Source organism: Cavia porcellus, unplaced genomic scaffold, assembly GCF_034190915.1.
Source record: "Cavia porcellus strain 051 isolate PalLab524CR breed Dunkin Hartley unplaced genomic scaffold, mCavPor4.1 scaffold_9, whole genome shotgun sequence".
NCBI classification, from domain to species: domain Eukaryota; kingdom Metazoa; phylum Chordata; class Mammalia; order Rodentia; family Caviidae; genus Cavia; species Cavia porcellus.
Window position 1 is genome coordinate 10,072,564 of NW_026947492.1, and position 24,665 is coordinate 10,097,228.

Sequence of the window (24,665 nt, forward strand, 5' to 3'; positions counted from 1 at the left end):
GGGAACAGGTACCAGAAGCATCCTTATTAGAAAGATCCAGACTTGGAGATAGTCCAGATGCACGGGCATAACATCAAAGAGAAAGAGCCTGGGAACAGGACCAGTGCATTCTCTGAAGTGACACTCATTTATGTGCCACAAGAAACCGAAAGATTGCATGATCCACCACTTTCTTTGAACAGTGAGTTCTCTTCCCAGAAACAAACCCTCGGGGGGCCAGTTGCTTTTTCAGTTTGGAGCAAGTCCACAAGTGGAGGTGAGTGACCTTCAGGGGTGGTCAGCCTTTAAGAACGCCTTCCTCACCCAGGATTGACCAAGTCAGCCCTCCTAGAAAGACGCTAGTGCTGACTGGTACACACGACCTGCCGGGTCTGCTCTCAGCCCCGGGAAGCCCGTGTTAGCTATCCAGTGCCAAGCCTCTCTCCTGATAATAACTTCTTCCTCTTTTTGGCACATTGTGGTTGAGTCCTTTTCATGCCAAAGTCAACCAGGCTGTTCATTAGACATGGAAAGGGTTGCTTGTTGCTTTTCTAACTTAGTTCGTATTTCCTGTGTTTACTAATACCACTGGTTCCCAAGGGTTCCTGTCTGCTTCACCCCAGTCCTGTTGTGGATCGCCTCTCACTTCCTGCGTAGTTAAGTTGCCCGAGCATGCGTTCTGCCCTCCCCATGACATCTAGCTTGGCCAGGCAGGTTTAATTGTACCAACTGTCAGCCTGGGTCAAGTCACAACCGAATCCTTGTGGTACCACAGACCTGGTAGATAACCTGGGCAAAAGGTTAATTTTTTCATGTTCCAGTTCCCTTGTCTGTAAGCAGGCCCTACTGACTGCAAGGTCGTGGGGATGGTAGAAGGGGTAAATACTGGGATGCCTACAAAGGGACGAGCATAGTGCCCAGCGGGTGCTGTGAGCTGTCACTGCTGCTCTGTCTCTCTGTACCCAGCAGTGTGACTGGAGTGTCACACTGTGTGCCCATGCACACCTGTAATTTAGGGGACTGGCGTGAACTCCTTCTTCCCTGCTGTGTCAGGCACACGGACTTGTCTGACTAGTGTGGTTAGAGACCTCGGAGAACGCAAAGGACAATGGTGTGGCCAGGTGTAGCCAGAGGCCTGGATGCGACCCCGCCTCTAATACTCCCGTGTTACGACCTACCTGATGCCGGAAAATGATTCAACCATTCGGTTTCCCCATCTGGCGCAGACAACGTTTGTCTTCTAGGCATAACATGAGCCATAAACGCAGCCCACATAGGTGATTTTTTAAAAGTTTAGTACCTGTATTACAAAGAGTTTTTAAAGGAACAAGACAAATTAAATTAATCATATTTTTATTTAACCCATGATATTAAAAACAGTATGACATAAAATGAATTGTAAAAGTTAAAGGACTATTTATATACTTTTAAAAAAATACGAAGTATCTAAGATACAGTGTTTAGACCTACTGTGTGTATCTCGGCCCAGCCAGCTCTCGGCAGCTCGGGCGCCGTGTGTGGGGAGCCGCTGCCATGCTGGTCAGGTATAAAGATTAAATGAGCTAACAGAGATAAACCAGTTGGCTCCACGTAGGTACATGACAAATGTTGGCATTTCACCGTTTGAAATGGACCTCGCCCAGCTGAAACTCTGAATCAATATGTGACAGCATGTTTTCACCACATTTCCCATGAGAAACGGGATGTTAGTGTGACAGGGACAGAGAGTGCACACAGGCTTAAAATCAAATTGCTTGGGTTGGACCTACTCCTGCTGCTTACTGGCTATGTAGCTTGAGAAAATACATAAAAAGAAATTTAAAATACTGTCTTTATTATAGGGGGTTGTAAAAATGAACTGATAATTGGATAAAGTGTTTAGTAATGCCTGGCACAATAAATGTCAAATATTAAAGTACAGTTTGTTAAAGAAAATCTGAAAATACAGAACTGAGGAAACATTAATCAATTAACCCCCAAGCCTTTTCCACCACCCAAAACCACAGCTGACATTTTTCTTCAGTGTTTCTTGATAAAACTTGGGGCCTGCCTACTTCCTCTCTTGATAAATTACAAAGTGCCTTTACCGCCCTCCTCTCCGCCTCCTCCCCGTTCTCTCCCCTTGAAATCTCTGCTCCCAGAATTTGATCCAGAAGTTAGGAGGACCAAAGAGCATTCCTATGAACAAGAACAAGCAAACCAATAGACTCGAACTTCAAACCCAGAAACACCTCCCTAGTCTGTTCTTTAGTGGTCTTGTTGGCGATTAGCAGATGACATCTTGCTTCTAACAAATGTCATTTGAGATGGGACTGTTGATTTGGTCATATGATCGCATAGAGCATTTCTGTGTGTTCAGGATGTGGCACCATGACACATGTAGCCCAGGGCCCTCTAACTGGACAGTCCCCAGGACTTCTTGGTAACCCAACTGTGAGTGTCAAACGCCTGTGCCTGATTACAAGCCCTTCTGCTGGGTCTGTAGCTCTGACAGGGACCCTTCTTTCTCAGACAATGGTTTGAGATTTAGCATGTGCTTATATGTTTCTCAATGCAATTGCTAAAATGCAGATTCTGGGTTCAATCCTTACGATATACTATTTAGTAGTAGCTCTAGAAATAGCATGTTACTGAGGTCCTGATGCAGGTGGGTCTCAAGCCTGCTCCTGGAGAAATGCTGTAATACAGCGGCTACAATTCTCTGTGTACCTCACTGGCACTGACAGATACAAAGGCTGAGATAGAGATCGTGACAACAGTCACACATGAAAGAGGGAGAAGCCCTGTCTGAGCCCCCAGGAGCCCCCAGTTCCTGCCTCTGAAACTCTTAAGTTTGCTTTTAACTCTGGCACAGACAGCACCGGCTGCCTTTTCTGAAAATGGTGTGATTTTCACACCCCACAACAGTATAACACCGAGTATTCCAAAGACAATGAAGTGCTTTTATGCAGTCCAGTGTTGGTTTTTCCGGGTATTCAGGCAAGTTTCCTCCATCTCTGAATCTCAATTTACTCATCTGTGAAAATAGAGATAATGAAGGCAACTGCTCGTGATTGTTCTGGTATTAAATCAGATAATAGATGCGCACACAGTTGGAGCAGTTTCCCCTGCGAAGTGGTCTACAGTAGATACGCATCTATATGACAGCTGTGCTTTGGGTACCGATGCGTTCTGGGATGTATGCTAGCTTTTCAGGGGCAAAGCTGAATCGGAAGTGTTGCTTCTCTACAAAGTGCTCTCCTTCTGCTGCAGGAGGCAGCTATGAGTCTGTACTGAGACAAAAGACACATGAAGAGGCAGGGTGGCTCCCAGGAATGTGACTCTCCTCCTAGAGGATGACTGTCACCCACTCAGGAGCTGGACAGTGACCCACGAGCAGAACTGCCCTTTCTGGGGGTTGGCCACAGAAAGCGTCAGGTCCCTCAGGTGGCTGTTCCAAGTAAAGCAGCAAAGCTCAAACTCACTAACTGAGCTACAGAGGGAGGGCCTGGACAGGGAGTAAAACCCATGTCTTCATGTACATCAAAGACCTTGGAGGTGTTGTTTTTTTTTGTTTTCTGTTTTAATACTGAGGCCTGAACCCAGGTCCTTGTTCATGTTTAGCAAGCATTTCCCAGCTGAGCTACATTCCCACCCCTTCACTAATTTTATTAAGAGACAGCGTCTCACTAAACCATCCAGGCTGGCCTCAAGCTTGCAAGCCTCTTGTCCTAACCTCCCAAGTGGTTGGGATTACAGGGATGTATCATCTTAGCTTATAAAGACTTTCAGGACACCTTCAAACTTGACCTGATAGTGAGGTTTGAGAAATTTCCTATAAGGAAATAATCTTTAAGAGAGGAAAATTTCACACACAAAATGATGTACGGTATGGCACTGAGTATTGCAAAGACAATGTAACAGCAATGTAACGCTCTTTTGGATAAGACCTGTGTTTCAGCATAAGCTGAAGGAGGGCAAAACACGTAATCCTGCCGTGCTGCCGTTTGGGCCGATGCAGTCAGAGGGCCCCTGCCAGAGCCCGTGCTATGCGGTTTGGAATGTCTATATTCAGAGGAAGTTTTAAGATATTAAACATTAAAATATTAAGTACTCAGATAAAGATGACAGCAGATTTGTCATCAGAAATAATGCAAGCCAGTAGACTGGAACAGCATCCTGAAGCAAAATAGTCAGTCTAGGATTCTATGCCTAGAAAAAGGCTGTCTTTAAAAACAATGGTAGAAAGCTGGGCATGATGGTGTATTACAGTATTTTTATTTATTTATTTATTTAGGTACTGGGGATCAAACTCATGACTTCGTACTTGCCAGGCAGGCGCTTATGCCACTGAGCTAAATCCCCAACCCTGCATCACAGTACTTGAGCTGAGGCAGGAAAATCACAAATTCAAATCCAGCCTGAGCAACTTAATGAGACTGTCTCAAAGTAAAAAATAAAAGGGTTAGAGATCTAGCGCAATATAGAGCATTTGTCTACATTCAAATCTTCTTACTACAAAAATAAAAAAAAATAAAAATGTAAGATAGAATAAAGATAGCTTCAGAAACATAAGAGCTAGATAGTTTTCACCAGCAGAATCATACTGCATGAAATGTTAAAGAAAACCGTTCAGGCAGGAAGACAAAACTAGGGGAAAATCAGCATCTTCATAAAGGAATAAAAAATGCTCAAACTAGTAATAACTATGTTAGACAATACATGAGTTCTTAAATTTATCGAAGTATTTTTGCAAGATAATGGTCCATTCGATCAAAAATAACTACCATGTACCATGCGGTCTAGAATGCATGTAAAACAGAAGGAGGACTGGGAGGGGAGAAATACCAGTGAGTTATTGTAAAGTTCTTGCCCCGTGCATCCAATAGTGTACTATCTCTTGAAGGTAGGCTGTAATAAATTAAAGAGGGATTCGATAAACCCAAATGTAACACTATGAAACCCAGTAAGAGAGAGTTACAGCTAATAAACATTGGGATACTCAGTTTATCCAAAGAAAAGAGGAAAAGGAAAAGTGAATACAGAAACGATGAAACCAAGGGAAAAGAGATAGTAACATGATAGACTCCGTGTGAAGGGTTTGAATATCCAAGTTAAAAGGCAGTGATGGGGCTGGGGATTTAGCTCAGCGGCATAAGCGCCTGCCTTGCAAGCAGGCAGTCGTGAGTTCAATCCCCGGTACCGATAAAAAAAAAAAGGCAGTGATGACACAATTGGATAGGAAAGCAAGAATCACCTGCATATTCCCAATAAGAAACTCATTTTAAAGACAAACAGAAAGACAGGTTAGAAGTAAATTGATGGGAAGATCATCCTAACACTAATTAAGGGAAAACTGGGATATCTACGTTAGTATCAAACAACCCGGATTGTTTTTTTTTTTTTTTGTCTTTTTCATTTTTATCAGTACCGGGGATTGAACTCACGACTGCCTGCTTGCAAGGCAGGCACTTATGCCGCTGAGCTAAATCCCCAGCCCCAAACAACCCGGATTTTATAGCAAAAATATCAAAGATAGAGAAGATCATCTCGTAAAGCAGTCAATTAACAGTGTATAGCAACTCAACATTTATGCACCTTCAAAATACAAAAAGTAGAAGCTGATAAAGCAGCAGGACAAATGGAGTTATATTCAGAGACTTCAGCATCTCACTCTCAATAAATGATGAAAACACAAAGATGGAAAATCCAGAATATAGTACATTTGAGTAGCACTATCAATCAACCTGATCTTATTGATATTTATATAACATTCCTCTCAATAATAACTAAATGTGCTTTTTTTATAAGAGAACATAGAGAATTCGCCAAGATTTAATACATTCTGGGCCACAAGTCTAAATCAGTTTCAAAGGATCTAAGTCATTCAAGGTCTGTTCTCTATCACAATAGAATTAAATTAGAAATTTATGTTAGAAAGATAACTAGTGTGTTAGTCATTTTCCTTTTCCAAGTATTTTGGGACAAAATACTTGACACTGGAAACTTAAAGAAGGAGACGTATGTCTCACAATTGGCTTTTGTTTTTGTTTTTGTCTTTTTGAGACAGCATCTCACTACGCAGCTCAGGCTGGCCTTGAGCTCACTTTGTAGCTCAGGCTGATCTCAAACTCGCAGCGATCCTCCTGTCTCAGCCTCCCGAGTGCTGGGATTACAGGCATGAGCCACCACACCTGGCCATGTCTTACAGTTTTAAAGGATCCAGTCTATGGTTGATAGCCTGCAAGACAGAAATAGAGGAAAGCTGCTCAATCCAAGTTAGCCAGGAAGCAGAGAGAAAAAAGGGAGTGGCTGGGGACCAGAATACACCCTTCTAGGTCATGCCCCTGTGACCCAGCTCCTAAGGGCACATCAGTTATGACCGCATCAATGAATGAGTCCAAAAGCCCCACACATCACATTCGGGAGTGCATCTTAGATTTAAGCTGTGACATCCAGAAAGTCCCCCAAATGTCTGGAAACTGAATCTTATACGTACTTCCAAATAACTTCTGGCCAAGTAAGAAATTGAAAGGGAAATTATGAAGTATTTTTATCTGAACGAGAATGAAAACACGACATATGTGAAAGTGTGGAATGCTACAAGACAGTGCAAAAGAGGAACTTGCAGCCAGCACGAAGTGAGGGTACTAGAAAATAAACGTCAAGTGAGTGAGCTCATCTTCCACTTTTAAGAAGCTGGAAAAAAGAGAAAATTAAAACCTAAGCAAGCAGAAAAAGAAAGCAACAGATATTGACATAGAAATTAATAAAATATAAAATAAAAAAAAGAATAATAAAGTTGATGACACCAGAACTGGTTCTATGAGGTCAATAACATTAATGAACCTCTAGCAGGTTGATCAGGATAAAAAGAGAGAAGATATACATCACGTCAGGATCAATAAAATTATATCACTCAATAGCTTTTACAAATATTAAAATAGTAACACAATCTTGTGAATAATTTTATGTCAGAAAATTTGGAAACGTGGGGGAAGTAGGCTAATTTATGAAAACCAGAAATTACCATGCTCAATCAAAGACAGGCAGACAAACTGAGGGGCCCTTTATCCACTCTGGCATTTGAAATTGCAATGGAAACCCTTCCCACAAAGAAAACCTGCAGGCCCGGGTGGCCTCACCGGTGAATTTCACAAAATATGCAAGGAAGAACTCATGTAAATCCTACATAAACTCTCCCCCGAAAATGGACAAGTCAGGAATATTTCCCAGCTCATTGTATGAGGCCAGCATGACACTGATACTGAAACCAGAGACATTTATGGGAAACAAAACCAAAGGCCAATATCTCTCATGAATAAACATAGATACAAAAATTTTAAACAAGTTTTAGCAAGTAGAATCCAATAATGTATTTAAAAAGAAAACCCATCACGATCAAGTGAGGTTTATCCCAGGGCTGCAGAGTTAATTTAACATTTGAAAATCCCTCCGTGTAACTGACATTAACAAACTAAAAACAGAAAAATGAACAGTCATCTCAATGGAGAGAGAAAAAGCACCCGATAGAATTTAATAACCATTCCTGACAAACAGTCTCAGAAAACTAGGAATAGGTGAGAATTTCTTCAGTGTAATTTTTTTAACCCTCAACCCAAAAAAACCCCTACCACTATCATTACCTTCATAGCAGAAGAGTGGGGGTCTCAAGGCAGAAACCGGGCAAGGATGTCCCCTCTCACCTAACCCTAATTTTTTGCTGAAGGTTCTAGCCAGGAAGACCCATCAAGAAAAAAGAAATGAAATGTTTCTAGTTTGGACAGGAAGAATGAAGCTGATCTTATTTTCAGGCAGCATAATGCTCGGGTAGAAAACCTGATAGATTGTGCAAAAGCTACTAGCATAGTATGTAATAACATGCAAGGTAAGAGGTTGCAATATCTATATACACACATCTGTTATATTTTTACATATTAGCAAGGAATAATCAGACACAGAAATCTGTAAGACAAAGCCATTTACAACAGCATCAAGAAATATCAAATGTCAAAAAAGGAAAAAAAATCACATATCAATCAAAATTAACTATATGCTAGACCATAAATCAAGTCTGGGTGACTCACAAATTTAAATCATTCAGAGGATGTTCTACAAATTTAAAAAATGAGACAATCAGATATTATTCAACATCTTAGGAAACAATTTACTGCTACATGATCCAAGAAATAATAATAAACATATTTTTAATAATAAACATTTTTTTAACCAAGTGATAGATATAACTAAACTTGTGAGATGTAACCAAAACCATACTGAAGGGAAATTTATAACCTGACATACATAAATTAGAAATAAAGAAAAGCTAAAAACCAATAATCTGTCATCTCCATATGATAAAAAAAGAGAAAAGCATTAAACCATAGTGCATAGTGCCACATGCCTGTATCTCTGCACTCAGGAGGCTAAGACAGGAGGATCTTCATGAGATAGAGGCCAGCCTGGGCTCTACAGTGTGTTCAAGGTCAGTTTAGTATACATAGCAAGACCTTGTCTCAAAAAAAAAAAAAAAAATCACAAAATAGTCAGACCTAAAGAAAGCAGAATATGGTGAAGAGTAGAAATTTATGAATAGGAAACAGAATTTTAAAATCCAAAAGTTGGTTTTCTTAAAAGATTAATAAATTTGATTAAAATTCTTTTTTTTAAAAAAAGAAAGAAATCATAGATTATTGATATTAAGAATTTAAAAGGCAACATTGCTACCATTTCTTCAAAAAATATAAAATAATAAAGCTAATGTTTTGAATATTATTCCAGTAATTTTGACAATGCAGAGAAAATCTCCAAAAAGCAATTTAACAAAAATGTGTACCCAAGAAGAGTGTCACATGCCCAAACCCAAGCACTCAGGAGGCTGAGGCAGAGGATTGCCGTGAGGTTAGGGTCAGTGTGGGCTACACAGTGAGTTCAAGGCCAGCCTGAACTACAGAGCAGGACCCTGTCTCCAGTCCCCTGCCCAAGAGAGATAAATGAAAACTGGAATATTCCGACATTCATTAAGACGCTGAATCTCTTCCTCCAGCTCTCTGTTGGGGTCCCTGGAGCTTCGCTCTGTATGTCCAAAATACAGGAGTCGATTAAAAGTGGCTCCCTCCTTCCTGAGAGCCTTCCTTCTGGCCATCTGGCCGCCACCTAGGACTCTAAGACACATGCTAGGTTCCTGAGTCTGTGCACCAGGGTGAGTTTGGCTTCATAAAGAAGCATGACTGCCCCTTGTTTGTTCTCTTGGTGGCTTCGAAACACCTGAGTTTCTGGTTTTGGCCAGTTATGTAACTTTTGTGAAAACAATTTCAAATATCTAAGGTTGCAAGAACATTACACAAAACTCTTTAGATTTTACATAAATTCATCAGCTTTTCCCCATATTTCCTTTCTCTTTTTGAGAACAGATGACACAGATATGTTTCTGTGCACATATATGCATACTTTAGAGTTTAGACTTACAAAAACTGAGAACCTAGCCTAGAGTTCACTTATACCCTCTATCCAACTTCCCCTAACCTATCAATGTGGTACATCTACTGTGATTAATAAAGCAATATTGACATAATGAACTAAAATCCATATTTTCCGCAAATTTCCTAACTTTAACCTGGAATGCTTTTCTGTTTCAGGGTCCCCTCAGGGTAATCGTGTTACATTCACTGCTGGGTCTCCTTCCTCTGCTCTTGACCGCGTCAGTTTGTCTTACCTGTGGCTTGTTAGCCAGGGATTTGCGGGACTTCTCTTGATGGAGATCTGGCTCCTCTGTGGCTGGGATCCTGTGTTTTGGTGAGAAAGTCCACCAAGGTGAAGCACCACTGACGTCACATCTACCAAGGGTGTCTACTATCAACAGGACTTAACTCAGTTGGTTTTCATCTTGCTTATCTGGCTGGGTTAGCGTTTGAAGCTTCTCCACTGGAGAGTTCTCTGTTTCCTCCTTTCTATACTGTACTGTCTGGAAAGCTGGCACACACTTCCTCCCCACCACCACCAAAAGCAGGTATCTACATAAGCTGTATGAAATTCTTCTATGTGGGAAACTGGTCTCTTCTGCTTGGGCTTTGTAACTATATCAGTTTGTCACTATATCAGTCGAAGGACTATCTGGGACCCTTGGCTGATACTGATTGTAAGTTTCTGAAGTGGATCTTCATGTGTCTGACATTTGCTGAACACTCGCTTGGTACTTTGTGCTGTGCTAAATATCTTTCATGTATCTTATTTAATTTGATCCCTGCACTACCCCTATGCAGTGAGGTCTACTACTCCCACTTTGTGCATAAAGAAATTGAGACTCAGAGCATTGCTCTGAATAATGAGCCCATGGTGTTCCTATGTGTGCACCTTGCCCTAAAAATTGAAATGAATCCCTTTGTCTGCCTAGTGTTGTGTCGCTAGGTGGACTTTGCTGTACTCCCTTCTGTACACAGAAACCAGGTGCTCACTTTCTCTACAGCCCACCCCAGAATCCAGGCCTGCGTTTTCCATGGTGCCTGCAGGTCAGATACAAATTGCACAACCCTGGCTTTCATAACTGCCCTGGAGCACAAAGGAGGTACAGTCCAGCGCTTCTGCACTCAAACACAGTGCCCTTAACAGCTAAGGGCAAAAGTAATACTTCACACCTATAAGGATCTGAGACATTTAGGAGCCTGTTTTAGGCCCTGAGGAAAATCCCCCACCTAGATGTTCAAGGTCAGAAACAAGGAGTTGGAGACTCAAAAGTAACTATGGTTGGAAAAGAAAAACAACCCTGACCTCTGAACTGCTGATTTGTCTTACCCCACAGCAGCACTGAAGGAGAGGCCACTGCTGTGGAAGGCTTGGCCAGTATTAGTGTGCAGCCACTCAGTGTTCAAGGTTTTGCCCCTCCTGACCACCACTGCTGAGCCTCTTGCAGGGCAGAGAGGAGAAATACACCCTAACTTTCTGTGAGCACTGAGGCTTAGAGAGGTAATGATTTACCCAGCAGTTCAGTAGGGCGGCTATCTGAATCCACTTTCAACATATTTTTTTTATATAGGATGACTTGATGGAAAAATCTAGAGTCATTCTCCTTTAAGACATCAAAACGATAGTGGCCAATAGAGAAAGATGTAGATGAAAGTGATTGGTCAAAGTAGCAGATCCCATACCTGGAGCATCAAGAGTAGAATGGCCAGTTGGTTAAGGAAGTTTCTTCAAAGACAATGTGAATATTCTGCAGAACAGGGGAAGAGAAGGCAGGCTGTGTCCATGCTCCAAGGACACGTGTCTCTTCCGTCTGACTCCCATCTCCTGGGGTGCTGTCCCATTCATAGTCCCCCTGGCATAATGGCATGTGTCCCAGGAGCCCATCTGGTCAAGCCCTGCATGCCACAAGCAGGCCGGCATTCAGGGCAGGGAGGCACCTACCTCAGTACCCTGCTGCCACCAAGACACACAGTTCTCTGAGGCTTGCACTGTTCAGTAGGAAATGTCCAGGAGTTAGATGCTCCTGGAAAACGGCTCAGGCATAAAGAGGTGAAATCTTCTCCCCAAGAGAAACAGCCAAGGAGAGGCCCAGCGTTGCCATGAGATGGTGTAGTATTTATCCAGCAGTAGCAGAAATGAGATTCAACCTAAGTTGGCAGATTATTCAGATAACTCAAAGGCACTGTGGTTTTCCGTCCACCACTGTCCCTCGTCTCAGGAACCAGAATACTGACCTTTGCTTATCCTCATCCTTTTAATCCCCAAACCACGTCAGTCACACGTGAAGCTCTGAAGAAGTTGCTGCTGACCAAAGTTGGCCCCAGCACTGAACCAGCGGGGTTTCCTTGCTAAACTACCTCCCGCAGTAGGCAGGGAATTGAAGGACAGGCCTGAATCGTGAGTGGGGAAGACACAGTTATGGTCAGGTGCTGGAGAAGGGGAGCACTCCGTGCTTATCCCCATACAGCTCCTGACACTGAGTCTCCTCAAATCCTGCACAACTGCCGCTGCTAGTCCTGCTCCAGTTTGGCCACCAGGCTCTTCCGCCTGCAACCTTTTCCCCTCCCTCTTTGCCTGGAGACCCCAATCCATTCCTCAGATCCCAGGTCAGGAGAATCTGCTCGTGGAAGCTCCCCTGGGCCTTCCTCCCCATGGAAAGCCTGATTACATCCAGGCTCTCCTATCTCCCACCACAGTGCCACTTTGCATCTGTAAGCTCAGAAGGGCTCTGCTTTCCTTCCAGAGCACTCCCAGTGTCTTGGCATTGCTTGGTATTGAGTTAATGCTCAATAAAGAGTAATCAAGACATGCCAGGTACAGCTACCAGTTCTCTATATTGAGTGGGATCATTATGTATACTTAAATTGCACCAATAAACTTCATTAAATAAAAATATATGTGGAGTAAATGCATGACTAAATACACATGGAGATGGCCATTGAAATTTGACCAACTTCAATAGTAGCACCAAAGTACCCTGCATCCTAAATACTCACATCCAAATTCTCTGAATCGGTGAATGTTACCTTCTATAAAAACAGGGTCTTCAGGGCTGGGGATTTAGCTCAGCGGCATAAGTGCCTGCCTTGCATGCACACAGTTGTGAGTTCGATCCCCAGTACAAAAAAAAAAGATGTACCAAAAAACAGGGTCTTTGCAGCTGTGATTAAATTTAGACTCTTGAGATGGGACGGTTGTTCCCGCATCCTTACAGGTGAGCCCAGAATGCAATCACAATTAAGCTCTTAGAAAATGGATGTTACCAGAGAGAGAGACAGACAGAGAGAGAGAGAGAGAGAGAGAGAGAGAGAGAGAGAGAGAGAGAAAATGAATCTGCGAGACACAGAGGCCAGGCCTGGGCTGTCCCCTAGGGGTTCCAGAGGGCGTGCGGCCTGCCAGCCCTTGCTTTCGGTCCAGTGAAGCTGATTCAGACTTGCAGCCTCCCTACCTGTGAGCCCACCCAGTTTGTGGTCCTCTGTCACAGCAGCACAGGAAACAAATTCACCTTGACTTATCTCCTCCCCAACCCTCACCCTCCTCTCCAGTGTCCATGGTCTGACCCCAGACACTTCAGATGTGGGGGAGAAGAAAGCATCTGAAACGGAAAAATGGAAGAGGAGAATAAAGGAGAAGAGGGAAAGAGCCGGGCTATGAGCTCACAGTGAGGAAGAGGGGAATTTATGGAGATGCTGAGGTGAGAACCCAAACTGAAGCAAGAAGCCCCATGTCCATGCTTCCCTCACTTTGCCAGTGAATATTCTCCAGGGGAAGTGGAGGAGTGACAGTTTTAAGTCCCCTGTCTTTCTGTGAGCCACTAGCCATTATTCCCTTGAAGGAACTGACCTATAGCCAGGTGAGCCTCATTTACTGGTCTCCAGTCCTACGCTGGACTTGCTACCCCTGAAATGTGCCTGGCATGCTCCTACCCCAGGGCCTTTGCACTTGCTGTTGTTCTGTCATAATGGTCTCCATCTGGAGATCTGCAAGCCTCACTCCTTCCTCCTTCATATCCTTCCTCAAATACTACTTAGACTTTGTCCTCTATCCTCTTTCATTACAGCTCCTCCTTCTGACGCCCTGTGCCCCTGCCCTGCTTTACTGTCTTCTGCAGCACTTCTCATTCTGACACGCTCTGTGTTTATTTTGTCATTACTGATGTCTGTTCCAGCCAACTACAATTAACACTCCCCTGGGCAGAAGTCTGTTTTGTCTTCCTAGAATGAAGCCTGGACCGTGGTAGATAACTGATGGCTGGTAAAGAGTAACAGTTCTTGATTGGGGATCTTTCTCTGGTTAGAACGGGGGCACTGGGAGGAGCCCTGGGGAGCAGGACGATAAAGTCTCTCTGTTTCAGAAGCTGGCAGCCTGCCACCTGCAAACCCTGCCAGGCCCTTTCTTATGGCTTCCAGTCATTTCCACACTCACAGGTCTCTCGCTGCCTTGAGGTCTGAGCTTCTTCTAGCAAGAAGGAGGCACCGCAACACCCAGAGCTGGTTCTTTCCCTGTCTGCCTGCCAACTGGCCCCCAGCTGCCACTGCTCTTTGTCGGTGGAAGACACAGATGAAAGCTGAGAGGAGGAGGAATGGAGTGGAGTCAGACCAGCCAAGGCTTAAAAACCACCGCTCATCTGGGCAAAGCAGTGCACACCTGTAATCCCAGCTAGCTGGGAGGCTGAAGCAGGGGAATCACAAGTATGAGACCAGTGTGGGCAACTTTGTGAGACTGTGCTTCAAAGTTTAAAAATATAAATAAATGAATGAGCTGGAGACATACCGTAGTTCAGCACTCCTCGGGTCCAATCCCTGGTGCTGGATAAACAAAAAAAAACCCCCAAACCATCACATCAGTAACTGAGTAACCTTGGGAAAATCCTATGACCTCTGAAACTCAGTTTCCTCTCCTGTAAAATAAACAAAGAAGAATCCATAGAGGATAGCAAAATACCTAGCATGATAGTTCATGTCAGATTTCCCTTCTCCCATCTTCAAACTAAACATCCTGAGGGAGGAATATGTGCTTTCTAGGTTGCACCAGGTACCTAACCTGTATTATATAACCTGATGCTTGCTGATATGAGCTGTGGACTCACGAGAGAGAAGGGCCACCAGGCCTATGTAGCCACGGTGGACTTTGTTATCAAATTGGGACCTCAGAAGATCTGCATTGCTGACCTGTAGTTTAATACAGGAGGACTACATTGGGCTGAGAATAATTAAGTAGAAGAGGGAAGGGAAGAGAGTCTCAAGGTGCAAAAACATGATATTCAGCAAGAGACTGGGACCAGGAGCCGGAAGAAGCATCTCATTTAGTGTGTATTCGAGGAGAACGTCCCAGAACCAAAGGCTGGACAAGCACCCACTAATCACATGGAAAACCTTCAAAAGTGGTACAGGCAGTGACCCTAAGAATTTCATGAATCCCAGAGCATTTATTGACTTCAACCCTCCAAAATGAGCTTTAGAATTTCTCCAATTTATAACATTAAACAGGAGTCACCTGTTTTATAGCTGCCAGAATGGCTATAAAAATTCTATATATTTGTGAATATTTGTTAAGTTTTATGAGTTTTGAACAAGCAACATTGTTAAAGTTTTAAAAAGTATAAAAATGACCTAATGAAATGCAAGAACTTTAAAGATGGGCAGAAGAAATACTGGTTTTCTTTCACGGATCCTGGTAGTTTTCCACCTGAGCTCCTCTGGCACGCTGAGATAAAAGGAGGCTGGGACCGAGAGGCAGATGTGTGCAGACACAAAGGGGGCTGGCTACCGGCCACCCGAGACACTAGTGGGATCACGCCCCAGTCAGCCACCCAGATGTTGGCTCGTTTCAGAGTTTGGGGAAAGGTGAGAAGAGCGTTGGCTGACTTGTTCCTATGTCCCCAAAGGTCAGATGGCCACAGAATGAATCTGGGGGTGAGGTGTGAACCTGCCATTGTCTTGAGACAGCTCTTCCTCTCTGGCTTTCATTTTCTTATAAATGATAAGACTGTCAGCTTCACCCTAGAACTGCAGAGTTCCCTCTTCCCTGCCCTCCTCCCATGCACTCTTGGGCTGGGCACACGCCTACACCCCGCGTGCACCGCCCCTGGCTGACCTCAGTTACTATTTCTTGTGTCTGTCATTAATTCTGCGACAAACAAAATATGGTACTATTTGAGAAGCGTGTTGGAGCAGTGCAAGAGGGTAGATGCGTTGGCCTTCCAAAGAGGACTCCAGGATTCTGTGAGGGGCCTGGAGGACAGAGAGAAGCTTCCAGATGTGAGCTCCTGGAGAAAAATGTGGTCCATAGTAAGCAGCAGGGAGACGCAATATACGGGGAAAACAGCAACTGTAGAATAAATTCCTTGCATGTGTACAATTGTATAAACTGGGCCTTCTCACATCCATAGTAAAGTTATTTATTGTCAGTTACCTATCCAGATCCCCTAAAACAATGAGCCTGGTAAGGCCAGGATCTGACGCATGTTTGAATCCCACTGTGCCTGGAAAGGATTCTTAACAAATATTTTCTCACATTAATCCTTTCAACAACCCTAATGTTTCAGAAGAAGCAGTACTATGTTCAGTTTAGAGCTAAGAAATCTGAGGCCTTGGAAGTTCATGACTTGCCCCAAGTTACAAACAACAGAGAGACAGAGCTTGAACCACACTCTTGGGTTTCCAACTGAGCACAGCTGCTGCTATCAGAAGTGGGGGACAACAGAGACCTTGAAAGCCTTCAAGCTGCACAGCTGCAAGCAATTTCTGCACTGCAGAGTAACCACGGGGATCTGTTTTTAGGACAGAGCACCCCGACACCCACACAGCTCTGGGTGGGGCTCTCTCAGTCAGGTCCAGATAAGCAAGTATATGCCTATGGTTCTAGAAGAAGTCCTGGGTATTTATACTTGATCTAATGCAGTACCTCAGACTGAAGTGTTGCAGGTTTAGCTCAGTAATATCAACTGTCATGAACCACTAATAGACGAGCTAGGACTCTGCCAGAATCACTCTGGGAGTAAAAACCCAACAACAGATGGACTTCCTGTATTTGCAGGATGGGTGTTCAGACTGTTGTTATTTTAGAAGCAAGGGGAAATAACACCCTTAAAAACTGGAGAAGTCAAGGCTGCCACAGAGGGATGGCAGGCATGGCACATTTGTCAAAATGACCCATGATAATTTTATTTATGTTCTGTCCTTAACCTCTTGCACCCCAAGTTCATGAAGCAACGATAGCAGACTAGATCCATATCCTTTCTGCTAAGATAAAAAATCATTCTGGTGGAGGGAAATGTCCCAAGAACAATCAAAGGCCCAGGTAATCCTGGGTTGTCACAGAGGATTTCAGCACATGGAACAGTCCAGAGAGAGGCTAAAACCCAGGCAATGGGAGAAGGAGCGGCTCCTTCTAGATAGAACGAGGCACTTCCTGCTGGATATTTCTACCGATCACATGTCTTTTCATTGCAGAGGCCTTTATCAGTTGCCAGAAGTTTTCTGCATCTGTCTGGTCTTCCAACAACCCAGCAAGGTTACAATGATCGCAACCTTCCTGATGGCTAAGAGAAGTCAAGGAACTGGTCAAAGGGTACAGAAATAGCAGGAGCTGAGCTGGAGCTAGAACTAGATTTCCTATTTTCAAGGCCAGCAGGCCCTTCCACCCTGGGCACTGGCCAAGAACAGCAGTATCCTGAGAAGGCTGCAGGGGTCAGAGGGCCCTTAGCTCAAGCTCTGCCGGTTCAAAGGAATTAGTAAGACAGGCCTCTTACCTGGGAGGAGTAGTTCCGCCCCTTTCTAACTGATGGGCCTAACAGCTTCAAAACCTTCACCGATCTATAAGCTTTGAGAAGGGCTAAACTTCAACCTGGAAAGCAGGGTCTCAGTTCAGCCACTAAATAGGTGAGTCACCATAGCTACCTGCCACCAGGTATTTTGTTTCCTCTCCTATTTAAAAAGCAAATCAGCCTGGTCCATTTCCTGCCCTAAATCCTTCGAGGATGCTTCTCACAGGATGCTTCTCAGTAGGTAACTGAGGTGTCAGAAATTTCTTCCTTTGGGGTATCATGGCAATTTTAAAGGAACATTCTGAAGGGTGTACAAAACCCACAGCTATTCTTCTAATATAAACGTTTCTATTGTTGAATTATTAATTTTAATTTTGAGTTTCAATTTATATTAAATGACTAACAGAAAAAAATCTAAAAAAGCATTGAATTTTTAATATTTGTTGCTTATGAAAAAAGCATCAGAATTTTCAACATTAACTGTTTTTTTGTTCACAAGGTCTAAAAACTAACAGAAATAAATTTCTACACGAACTATAGTGAAAATACCAACAGAGCTCTAGAACGAAAATAATCTTTGCTTCCACTGTCACACCCAACGCAGTCTTCACACTTACCAATTGTACATACTGTGTACACACATCGCTTGCGCTGACTGCTTAGCTTTCCTGTCTTTTTCATAGGACACACTTGACATTTCATTGGTCTCCTGTTTCTCCAAGAGCTTCTGACTCTATGGTACAATGTGCTTAGCAGGAAAATAAGGTATCAATTAAATAAAATACCAAATAGGTAGTGAGTGCTCAGAATAGACATCAACATTTTTACATCAGCTGTATTCTTGCTCACAAAACCTAAAAACTAACATCAGAAATAAACACCTATGTGAAACAAAAGTCTACCACCAAACCAAGCTTTGCTTCAACTGTCACACCCCAGGCAGCCTCCACACGTGAAAATGGCATGTTCCATGCACAAGTATGGCTCACACTCATAGCACGTGAGTTTTGCTTTTCTGTACTTTTTTTAGGGCACAAATGACATCTTTCTGTCATCCTCCAGTTGTTTTAGGTCTTTATGATGCTGTGCCTGCCTGTTCACCTGTAAGCTCACCATTGTGTTCCACAAATTTTTTGTGTAGTTCCCAGGGCAGAAACCTTTGCTCTTTGTACTTGTAAAAGATTTCTCATGAATTCCAGCACCAGTCCTCTAAGAAAATTTCTCTAAGATATTTTGTACTTGTTATTTTCCTTGTAAACTATCAAACTATTCATGCCACATATGTTTAGGATCAAGTAAAACACAACCATTAGCCAGCGCTTTGTGTTGCCAGTGACACCACAGTTGCTGAATAACTCACCACCAACAACTACTTCACCTTTGGATTTTTGTAAAAAATTACCATCTCGGTCTTCAGTTTGGAGGAGGTTTTGCTGTCAATCTTTCCATCGGGGTGCAGTGTTGACGTCAGCAGTACCAGTTCGTTTTTCTTTGCCATGTAAGAGGCCACTGTTATATTTTTCTGAAATTTAAAGATTGTACCATACAATTCTCTGTTTTGAAGTTGTAACATGTGCTTGGGAATTTCTGCTTTGTTCTTGCATACAGTTCTTACCCGGTCACCTTGTGCTGTTAGTAAATACAACAACTGGAAACCAGTAAGCCAGTTACCCAGTGTCACACTCTGATTAGTTTGGGAACAACAAGTCTGTTCTCAGCATCAACTGATTCGTTACTATGCATATAAAGACCTGGGGGCTGAGTTTCAGCATAAATTTCTAAATTGAAAGAACATGTCTTTGCATCTAGCAGGGCATGTATTTTTATATCATACTTGGAAGACTCTTTTTTGGCATATACTGCCTAAAGCTACAGCAACCAGGTTTTTCATGTGCCATTGTACTGAGCTGGGCTACTTCTACAGGAAAAATCAAAAGAGAACTTTGTTTAAAAAAGCAAATCCTAAATGCAAAAAATTCAACAATGAGCGTTTAATGGACAAAACTCACTAGTTGCTTCTTTTGAGCTCCTATACATACCCTGCCATTCTTCTGCCAAGTGAATGGATGCACAGATTGGTTCCTGTTCTATCCATGCATAGCTGCCCTGAGCCACATCTGGATTCCATTACGGCAAATTAGACATTTGCAGAACAGAAGGATAGCATGAGTGCACCTCCACCCACTATACTCAGGATACATATGCAAAAATGCTACATGGACCATTATGTGGTTATAAATTTCAACTTGACACTTTTGCACAGGTGTCTGCCCCTTGCCATTCAGCATACCAAGTGGGTGCACACCAAGATTGCTTTGTCTCTCGTAGACATAGCTACTGAGACACACAGCCAGCTACCATTATGCTGAAGTACATAATTTCATTGGAAAAGTATGGTATGGGTAATGCTAACCCACAATGATGCCCCAAGGATAGTCTGAGGCCCTGTCCAGAGAAGAGGGGAACTTTGAAAGGGGTCTTTCACTTTTAAGCTCTTTAATTCCCAGCCAGGAGGGAGTCAGACAGATGGATAGTGAAGAGATGTGGACATCAATTGGGTCCTGCAGACAACAATCAGAGGCTCCTCCTAGGGCTGGGGCCAGGCCTAGCAGCCCCAATCTACCCTTTGGAAGGCACTAAATTTTGCACTTGAAATTCTCCTCCACCCAAGGACTATCCAGTTTCCTTGAGAAGCTTCCTTCTTTCTCTTTCTCAGGGTCAGTTCCCTCTGGGTGTCTCTCTTTGCCATGTGTGGCCCTGACACAGTGATCACAAGGCCTGGAACTTCCCTAATTGCTAGTCCAAGGACAGAAAACTGCAAATTGTGCTTGTTACCACACACGCACAATTTCCTGCCCTCTTGGATGCCTACCCTTCCTCCACTGGTGCCACTTTAGAAGCAGGCTCCAAAAGACCCAGATGAAGGGAAGTGAAAATGAGATATTGGAATTCTCTATAGCTCCAAATATGCCCAAAGAATGTTCCAGCATGGCCATGGGAGCAAGATGTCCACCCAGTTCTGGGTATAGATTTCCTGGGCTCATTGCACCCCTCTGTCCTGCACAGCACTCCATCCTGATCTGTCCCTTCTCCTCCCAGCCCTGCTCTCTCCCTGACTCTCTCAACTCATGCAACTCATTAATTTGTTTCATTAAGAACTCTTCCAAGACGAGAAAACAGGCCGGGTAGAAAATGAGCTATGGAATGACACAGTGCCAGGCTGAACTCAGCCACTTACTGATGAGGGCAAACGACTTGATCTCTGACTTCACTTGCCCATCTGCAAAACATTGATAATGATGTACATCCCACCAGAGACGTATAAGGATTAAATCAGACAATGTTTGCAGTGAGTTTAGGTAGGTAACAGTAGCCGCTCTAAGGAAAATCCCCAAATCTCAATAGTTTGATTCAAAAACGTTCCTTACCCATCCATCTAGTAGGCTGATGATCTAGAGCTCTCCTTCACCAAGTGACTTAAGGACCTAAGTAAGCCCTCCATTCAGCTGGAGTGTTGTGTTGGAGTCCCTTCAGATAGCAGACAGAATTGCACAGTTACAGGCCAGGCCCAGATGAGGCACCATTCACTTCATGTTCTCATAGATTAAAGGTACACATATTCCATTCACATGCAAGAAAGACTGAGAAACAGAGCTGCTTCGTGTATTTAAGTGGAGGAAGGGCTTGCTAGGCAACTAGCCAGTCTCTGCTTGATGTATTTTTAGCACAGTGCCTCATATACCACAAGAACTCGATAAACAGAAGACACTATTGTACTTCCATTCCATCATTTCTCCCAACACCACTGTATCAGAAATAACAGAATCTTAGGGTAGGCTTGGCCACACAAAAAAATGAATAACTGAATACAGATCATATAAAAAATATAAAATATGTTTCCTTTTTTAATGTACGGCAATCATCTACCTAGCATAATTCCTATTCGGAGTTTTCCCTACTCTGTGGGGACAGTGAGGTAACATACATTGGAATGACTGGGTTCAAATTCTGGCCCTCTGGGCTGGTACAGCTCAGCGGTACAGCATCTGCCCACGGTTATGCCCTAAACAAGGACAGAGGCAAATCCACATCAGGAATTCTGGTTTTCTTATCTCAACACAAAAATGTTTACACATTCTCCAAAAATGTCATATTACCTCATTTGCAAAGCTACACATACTGTCAGGAACAGCCTTCCTATCCCAATACATGCTACTCATTCCTCAGGTCTCTTTGTAGATGTCACCTCCTTCAGGCAGTCTTCACTGTCCTCTACACTAAGTTGGTTGAATAACTGTATGGTATAGCTCCACATTGGCTAGTGTTTCCCTTCCCAGAACATTCACCATAGATTATTAAAATCCCTGCTCACTTTCTGTCCTTGACAGATCATTTTTGAAGAAGGGGCCTGCTGTAAGAACTTCAGGGCAGATCTGATGCCAGTACTCGCCAAAGTCTTTAATAAAACTGAAAGGGAAGGAACACTCCCAAAGTCATTCCTGGAAGCTAGTATCACCCTGATTCCAAAACCAGGCAAGGATCCAACCAAAAAAAGAGCACTACAGGTTAGTTTTTCTGATCTTGGCAAACAGAATGCAACAAATCATCAAAAACAAATTGGACACTATGATCCCAGGGATGCAAGGATGGCTCCACATACATAAATCAATAAATGGAAATCCATCGTATAAACAGAAACAAGGACAAAAGTCACACGATCATTTCAATAGATGCAGAAAAAAGCCTTACCAAAATCCAACAGCCATTCTTGATCAAAATCCTGAAGAAAACAGGTATTGAAAGAGCCCATGTCAGTCTGATAAAAGCTATTTACAACAAACCTACTGCCAACATCATGTTAAATGTGTAAAACTGAAAACTATTCCCTTAAAATCAGGAACAAGATAAGAATGCCACTATCACCACTCCTGTTCAACACAGTCCTTAAAACATTAGGCAGAACAGTAAGGCAAGAGAAAGAAAGAAAAGAGATATGTATAAGAAAGAAAGAAATCAGAGTATCATTATTTGCAAATGATGTGATGCTCTATTTACAAGACTCTTGGAATCAATAACCAAATTCAGCAATGTAGTGAGATACAAATCAATATACAAAAATCAATAGAGTTCCTTTACACTAATAATATGAACTCATCAATAAATAAAAAAACCAATAACAGTAGCAACAAGAAAAACTAAATAATAATTAACCTAAACAAGGAAGTAAAAGATATCTATAATAAAAATTACATTTCTCTGAAAAAGGAGATTAAAGAGAACATCAGCAAATGGAAGAAGATATCCCATGTTCCTGAAAAGGCAGAACCAAGATAATCAAAATGCTTATCCAAACAAATTCCAAGATTTAGCACAGTCCCAATCAAAATATCAACAACATTCCTCACAGATCTAGAGAAAAAATTCAGACACTTATATGGAACAAGAAGGGTACCAGAAGAGTAAAAACAACAATAGCAACAATAGCAAAGCAGGAGACATCACAATACTGGATTTGAAATAACTTTACAAAGTTACAATGATAAAAACAGCATGGTACTGGAAAAAAAACATACATGTGGAACAGAACAGAGGAAACAGAAATGACCCCAAACACGTTCAGCTATTTGATCTTGGACAAAGAGGTCAAAAGTATACACTGAAGGTAAAGTAGCCTCTTCAATAACTGGTGCTGAGAAAAGTTCATATCCACATGCAGGAGATCGAGCCTAGACACAACCATGTATCATACCATGTACTAACCTTAAAAATAAAATGGTGCAAATGTTAAAACAGAAACAATCTGCTGGAAGATAAATAGGTAAAACTCCTAAATGCAAAGGTAAAGACAGGACTTTTTTATAACAGAACTCTAATGTACAAGAAATAATACCAATAATCAACAAGTGTAATCATATCAAATTAAAAAGCTTCTGTACAGCAAAGGAAACAACCACAGAGTGAACACACAACATACAGAATGGGAAAAATTTTGCTAGCTACTCCTCAGATAGAGGACTAAGATCGAGAGCCACAGTGATGACGAACCTTTTAGAGCTCTCAATGATACAAACAGCCTAGTGTGGCACCTGTGCCATAGGTTTGCAATCACTGATCTAGACTATATAAAGAAGTCAAGAAAATTAACCCCTTCAAATAAAAGACCCAATGAAAAAGGGGGCACCCAAAATGAATAGACACTTCTCAGAAGTATAGATGGCCAATAAACACATAAAAAATGCTCAGCATCACTGGGATATTAGACAAACACAAATTTCAGAAATACCGAGTAGCCTGCTGTTGTAGTCAGGGTTTGTACACACAGAACAATTCAGATCAGGACATGGAGTTTATAATATTTTTATAAGGGTCACTGGGAGCTAACACCGGAAAATGCAGGAAATTTATCCACAACACCAAAGACGTAGATTATTTAGTCAACGGTCTAAACCCCACAGCACATGTCCCACATGAGTCCAGATAAAAATCCAGAGCTCAGGACAAAGCCTCCACGAGTCCAACTGGAGGTTCAGAGCCCACAAGAAGGACACACGCCAGTCTCTTTTATGGATCTGTGCCGGGAAGACCCAAGGGACAGCGGTGGAAGCCAGAAAGTCCATGCCAGCAGGATGACAGAGCTGCGCTAGTGGGATGAGGGTTCTACGCTGGAGCCAAGAAGTCACACTCACAACAAAGAGCAGGGCTGTCCTGAAAGGCACCACAGCCGTCCTCAGCGACACGGAGGCCCCGAGCTCCTCAGAGGACAAGCACAGTCGGGTATGTGCCAGGAAGCAGCGTGACGAGTTCATCCTGGAGACCAGGCAGCACGTGTCTTCTCCTCCAGACCCAAGAAGCAATGCTCGATGTGAGGACCAGAGCTTCTCCAGGAGAACCAACAGCTCAGACAGCAACTCGTAGGAGAACCCACAATATCTCCTTAATGCCTCAACCCTCAACACCTCCCTTCTTCTCCACCTATTTAGCCTGGTAACCTTCCTCAGGTGGAGCATCTTCTCTCAATGCATGCTGATGTAATCCAGCTGGCGTTAAGTTGACCACCAGTTTTCAAACCATAACAATCCACCCCTGGTCAACTTAATAACCACACGCATTACCTTAAACTATAGTCCTTAGCGGCAGATTTGTTACATTAATAAAACAATTACATATATTCACAATTTTTTACACTTAATTCCTGCATCAAAAACAAAACATTTAAAGGGTGACCAAGATTCAACATTAAGGGGCTGGGGATTTAGCTCAGTGGCATAAGCGCCTGCCTTGCAAGCAGGCAGTCGTGAGTTCGATCCCTGGTACCGATAAAAATGAAAACGACAAAAAAAAAAAAAAACCAAAAAAAAGATTCAACATTAAAACACAGTACTTTGACAAATCAACTGGGTTACAAACATATAACGCATTAAAATCACACTAAAAGAACAATTACAATCACAGTCCTTGCTTCCCATTAACTTTTAAC

General features: G+C 42.8%; 1 long non-coding RNA gene across 1 annotated transcript in view; it reads right to left on the bottom strand.

The window, feature by feature from the left end:
* LOC134477620 (uncharacterized) overlaps positions 1-21,018 on the bottom strand; it is a 29,175-nt gene extending 8,157 nt beyond the window's left edge. Inside the window, exons 1-7 of the long non-coding RNA XR_010049660.1 lie at positions 20,617-21,018; positions 18,591-18,710; positions 11,655-17,936; positions 11,362-11,567; positions 11,103-11,167; positions 9,674-9,743; positions 1,158-1,279 (exon numbers count right to left, since the gene is read on the bottom strand). This is a non-coding gene — a long non-coding RNA (uncharacterized LOC134477620). The remainder of the gene's footprint in view (positions 1-1,157; positions 1,280-9,673; positions 9,744-11,102; positions 11,168-11,361; positions 11,568-11,654; positions 17,937-18,590; positions 18,711-20,616) is intronic.
* Positions 21,019-24,665: the final 3,647 nt, after the last annotated feature.